The sequence below is a fragment of the Mirounga leonina genome, unplaced genomic scaffold (assembly GCF_011800145.1).
Source record: "Mirounga leonina isolate KUSES-001 unplaced genomic scaffold, KU_Mleo_1.0 Mir_153, whole genome shotgun sequence".
Classification (NCBI taxonomy): domain Eukaryota; kingdom Metazoa; phylum Chordata; class Mammalia; order Carnivora; family Phocidae; genus Mirounga; species Mirounga leonina.
The window spans coordinates 3,096,381-3,102,636 of NW_023270387.1; the positions used below are offsets into that span (position 1 = coordinate 3,096,381).

The 6,256-nt window shown below is 36.5% G+C and overlaps 1 pseudogene; it reads left to right on the top strand.

The window, feature by feature from the left end:
• Positions 1-313: 313 nt before the first annotated feature.
• On the top strand, positions 314-2,151 carry LOC118013472 (annotated as a pseudogene).
• The last annotated feature ends 4,105 nt before the right edge of the window (positions 2,152-6,256 follow it).

Consider the following 6,256-nt stretch of genomic DNA (forward strand, 5'->3'; position numbering starts at 1 on the left):
AGAGGGAGAGAGAGAATCTCAAGCAGACCCCATGCTCTGACACAGGGCTCGATCTCAGGACACTGAGATTATGACCTGAGCAGAAATCAAGAGTCCCATGCTCATCTGACTGAGCTACCCAGACTCCCCCACATATGCATATTCACTGAGTTTTTAGGTCAGAAAATGGAATACTTTGAAGATATTTCTTTTCCCAGGTTTATTTACAGTTTAAAGTAATGTCACTGTCTTTCAAAAAGGAAACAAAATAAAGATGTTTTCTGATACACAATAGCTGAAAGAATTCATCTCAACAAGCCTGCACTGAAAGAAGTATTAAAGTTCCTCAGGAAGGAGAAAAATGATAGCAGAGGGAAATTTAGTAGTCGTAGAAGAAGATATGGCAAGTTCTGGATATTGTAAATACAAGAGTGCACATTAGAAAGAATTGTTACTCTTGACACCGTCTTTGGGGTGATCCGTGGTGGACGTTTTGAGGGCAGCTGACCTGCAGCCTGCGTGCCCCGGACCGCCTCCTGTGGAAGCCTGAGCCGTCCGTGTAGCCTTCTCTCTTTGTCTCATAACCATGTCCACCAAGGAGAATGCTAATTCACCAGCTGCCCGCCTTAACAGATTCAAGAACAAGGGGAAAGACAGTACAGAAATGAGGCGGCGCCGAATAGAAGTTAATGTGGAGCTGAGGAAAGCTAAGAAGGATGACCAGATGCTGAAAAGGAGAAACGTAAGCTCGTTTCCTGATGAGGCTACCTCTCCACTACAAGAAAACCGCAACAACCAGGGCTCTGTAAATTGGTCTGTTGATGACATTGTCAAAGGCATAAATAGCAACAATTTGGAAAGCCAGCTCCAGGCTACTCAAGCTGCTAGGAAACTGCTTTCTAGGGAAAAACAGCCCCCCATAGACAACATAATCCGGGCTGGTTTGATCCCAAAGTCTGTGTCCTTGGGCAGAACTGATTGTAGTCCCATTCAGTTTGAATCTGCTTGGACTCTCACTAACATTGCTTCTGGGACGTCAGAACAGACCAAGGCTGTGGTAGATGGAGGTGCTATCCCAGCATTCATTTCTCTGTTGGCATCTTCCCATGCCCACATCAGTGAAAAAGCTGTCTGGGCTCTAGGAAACATTGCAGGTGATAGTTCAGTTTTTCGAGACTTGGTTATCAAGTACAGTGCAGTGGACCCACCACTGGCTCTCCTTGCAGTTCCTGATATGTCATCTTAACATGTGGTTACTTATGTAACCTTACTTGGACACTTTCAAACCTTTGTCGCAACAAAAATCCTGCACCCCCATTAGATGCTGTTGAGCAGATTCTTCCTACCTTAGTTCGTCCCCTGCATCATGATGATCCAGAAGTATTGGCAGATAACTGCTGGGCCATTCCCTACCTTACTGATGGTCCAAATGAATGGATTGAAATGGTTGTGAAAACAGGAGTTGTGCCCCAGCTTGTGAAGCTTCTAGGAGCTACTGAATTGCCCATTGTGACTCCTGCGCTAAGAGCTATAGGAAATACTGTCACTGGGACAGATGAACAGACTCAGGTTGTAATAGATGCAGGAGCATCTGCTGTTTTTCCCAGCCTCCTAATGAACCCCTAAACTAATATTCAGAAGAAAGCTATGTGGACAATGTCAAACATCACAGCTGGTCGCCGGGACCAGATACAGCAAGTTGTGAATCATGGGTCAGTCCCATTCCTCATTGGTGTTCTCTCTAAGGCAGACTTTAAGACACAAAAGGAAGCTGTCTGGGCTGTGACCAACTATACAAGTGGTGGGACAGCTGACCAGATTGTATACCTCGTTCATTGTGGCATAATAGAACCATTGATGAACCTCTTAACTGCAAAAGACACCAAAATTATTCTGGTTATTCTGGATGCCATTTCAAACATCTTTCAGGCTGCTGAGAAACTAGGTGAAACTGAGAAACTTAGCATAATGATTGAAGAATGTGGAGGTTTGGACAAAATTGAAGCTCTACAAAACCATGAAAATGAGTCTGTGTACAAAGCTTCATTAAACTTGATTGAGAAGTATTTCTCTGTAGAGGAAGAGGAAGATCAGAATGTCATGCCAGAAACTACATCTGAAGGCTATACGTTCCAAGTTCAGGATGGCACTCCCGGGACCTTCAACTTGTAGATTGTACAGCTGAGGCAGAAAGTTGTTTGTTGTGTACTCCTTTTGGTAGAATTTTGTCTTACTGTTTCTCTACTAAGAACCCTTTTTAAATGTGTTTTGTTATTGTAGCACTTTTTACAACGAAACTACTTGACCAGTTCCAAACTGTACAACCTCTATGAAGCTCCTCCTCTCAATGGGTTTCTTATTTCTATGTGGAATCTCCTCTCTTGCAGTGTCCTGTAAATAAAGATTAAATTCCATTCTTTTCTTTAAAAAAAAAGAATTGTTACTCTTTCAAATCTTTTTAAATAGTCTTGAGTATTTAGTACAAATATAATAGCAATGTATTTTGAAATTTATAATATAAGCAGAAGGAAAAAAAATGTATGACCACCATAGCATGAAGAATGGTGAAGGAATTTGAAATACCCTGTGGTAAAGTTTTTGTATTATATATGAAGCGTCATATTACTTGAAAGTATATTGTAATTAGTTAAAAATGTATACTGTAAAAACCTAAGGCAACCAGAGGTATAATTCTTTTTTTTTCTTGTTAAAGAGCGATAGTTCTTAAAGCAATGGACAAGATGAAATGAAATCATAAAAAAAAAAAATGTACAGTCTATAAAATCATAGAAAAAAAGATTAAAAGGACCAGGTGTCAACAAATGGAAACAAATTTAAAGAAGGTGCACTTAACAAGATTGTTAAATCACAGATTTGTACCTCTGAAGCAAATAATACATTATATGTTAAAAAAAAGAACAAGAAGAAGAAGAAGAAGATAGAAGGAGCGGAAGAATGAAGGGGGGGAATCGGAGGGGGAGATGAACCACGGGAGACTATGGACTCTGAAAAACAAACTGAGGGTTCTGGGGGCAGTGGGAGGATGGGTTAGCCCGGTGATGGGTATTAAAGAGGGCACGTTCTGCATGGAGCACTGGGTGTTATACGCAAACAATGAATCATGGAACACTACATCAAAAGCTAATGACGTAATGTATGGTGATTACCATAACATAATAAAAAAATTTTAAAAATTTTAAAAAAGGTGCACTTAAAAACCACTCTATTGGGAATCATGTTAAATATAAATTATCTAAACATTCCAACTAAAAGGCACTAATTATCAGATTGGATAAAAAAGCAAAACTCTACTACATGCTGTCTATAAGAAATCCACTGTAAATATAAAGACACAGAGAAGTTAAAAGTAAAAGGATTTAAAATATTAATCCTGTGAAAACAAAGCTCAAAAGAGAACGAGTTACTAAATTAATATTAAAAAAAGTAGATCACATGGGCGCCTGGATGGCTCAAACATTAAGCGTCTGCCTTCGGCTCAGGTCATGATCCCAGAGTCCTGGGATCGAGTCCCGCATCGGGCTCTCTGCTCCTTGGGAGCCTGCTTCTCCCTCTGCCTCTCTCTCTGACTCTCATGAATAAATAAATAAAAATCTTTAATAAAAAAAAAAAGTAGATCACAGTGCAAGAGATATCACCAGGGACAAAGTGGGGAATTTCACTAAGAGAAAGGGGTCAGTTTATCAAGAGGATGTAATAATTCCAAATGTGTATGAACCCAGTAATAGAGCTTCAAAATATGTGAAGCAAAATTTCATGAGAACTAGATTTTATAGTCATAGAACACTCCACCCAAAAACCACATTAAATACGCATCTTTTCAAGTAAAAGGGAACATTCATGAGGATGGAACACCTTCTGAGCCTCAAGAAAAATCTCAGTAAATTTAAATGGACAGAACTTGTACAAAATATGTTCTCTGACCAAGTGAAATTATACAAGAAATAAAAAAGATGAGATCTGAAAATCCTCCAAATATTTGGAAATTAATCAATACAACATGGGTTACAAATAATTCATGAATTGAAGAAGAAAGGATAAATAAAACTAAAAATACTCTAAATCAATGAAAATCAAAACACAGGGTATCAATATTTATGGGATGAGGCGAGGCAGTGCTTAGAAGGAAAATAAATTATCATTTTAAATGCTTATTAGGGCTTTTTAATTTCTGAGAAATTGAAAGAGAAATTAAAAGAGAAAAGGTTTATATCAACGATCTTATCTTCTACCTTAAGAAATGAGGGGGTAAAAGTCAAACACAAAGTAAGCAGTAAGAAAGAAATGCTGATTAAAAAAAAAAAAAACCAAAAGAATGAAACAAAAGCAGAAACAATAGGAAAATAACCAATAAAACATAAGCTGGTTTTTGCAAAGATGATTGAAATTTATAAATTCTTTTAAGTCATACTGGTCAGGACCAAGGAGACACAAATTACAGATACTACAAACATCACTACAGATCCTACAAGCATCAAAAGATAAACATAGAATATTATCAACAATCACAGACCAATAAATCAACAATAAAGATGAAATGTACAAATCCCTTCTAAGACACAAACTGCCAAAGCTCACACAAGGAGAAAAATATAACCCAGAAAACTTTTTATCTATTAGATAAATTGAACCTATCTTTAAAGATTGTCCCCAATGAAAATTTTAGGCTGAGATGAGTCCACTGTGGATTCTGCCAAACACTTGTGAAAGAAATAATACCGGTTTTACATAAATTCTTCAGAAAATAGTCTCCCCATCTTATTTTATGAGGTCAGAAATATCCTGATACAAAAAAAGACATTACAAGAAAAGAAAAGTAGACCTCAAAATCCCTCATTAACTTAAAGGCAGATAAATTTAACAAAACTTTAGAAACTCAAATCCAGCTATGTATATATAATGAGGATCATTATCAGGTGTGGTTTATCTCAGGATACATGGCTTTCTTAACATTTGAAATCTAAATAATGTAATTCACCATATTAATACACTGAAAAGGAAAAAAATACATATCTCAATAGATGTAAAAGATATTTTGGCAAAATTCATACCCATTCATGATTAAAGTGATAGAAAAACTAGCAGCAAACGAAATAAGGGAACTCCCTCAACCTAATCAAAGCATGTATGAAAACCCTACAGCTAAAAAGAAAGAAAGAAAGAAAGAAAATCTTCCAGCTAACATCATAATTAATGGTTAAAATCTGAATGATATCCTCCTAAGACTGAAAACATTGCAAGATGTCTGCTCACATCACTTTTATTTCCCTCTGAAATAGAAGACATAGTTAATGCAGTAAGCAAGTAGAGGAAATAAAAGGCATACAGATGGGAGAGGAGGAGGTAAACTGTTTAATTACAGATGCCATGTTTGTTTATGAAGGAAATTCTAATATGTATATATGAGAAAGCAGGTAGAACTAACAAGTTCAGCAGTGGTACAGCATGTGAGGTAAAAATAAAAATTCAACTGTTTCTATATCTGAACAGTGAAGAATGGAAATTGGAATTGGAAAAAAATACTATTTACATTTGCAAATGAAAATAGGAAGCATTTAGGAATGAATTTAACAATGTGTAAAACCTATACATTGAAAACCACAAAACACTGCATATACATGAAGATGAAATATAGAGGTTATATCATGTTTATTAATCTAAAGACTCAGCATTGTTAAGTTGGGAGCTCCCCAAAGTGAACTATAGATTCAATGTGATCCCTATGGAAGTCCTGACAGGCTTATTTTTTGCAGAAATTAAAAAGCCCTTGTTTAAATTTATATGCAAACAAACAAACAAACAAAAACTAGCATAGCGAAAATACCTTTGTAAAAGCAGACCAAAGTTGAAGCCCTCGTACCTTTCATTTCATGACATATTATAAATTTATGGTAACCATGAGTGTGCTGTTGGCATGAAGATAGACCTGCAGATAAATGGGAAAAGAACACAGAGTTTAGAAATAGAGACAAACATTTTATCAACTGATCTTCAAACAAAGAGTCAAAGTAATTCTATGGGAAAGGAGTTTTTCCAACAAATGATTCTGGTACAATTGGACATCCATGTGCAAAAGAAGATAAACCTCGATCCACTTCTCACACCATATATAAAAATTAATTTATAAGAGATGGTAGACCTAAATATTGTGAACAGAAGCATACAATTTCATGTACAAAACAAAAATAACCTGTGACCTTGAGGTTAGCTTTATGTTCTTACATAGGACATGGACATCACAAACCACAGAGAAAAGAAT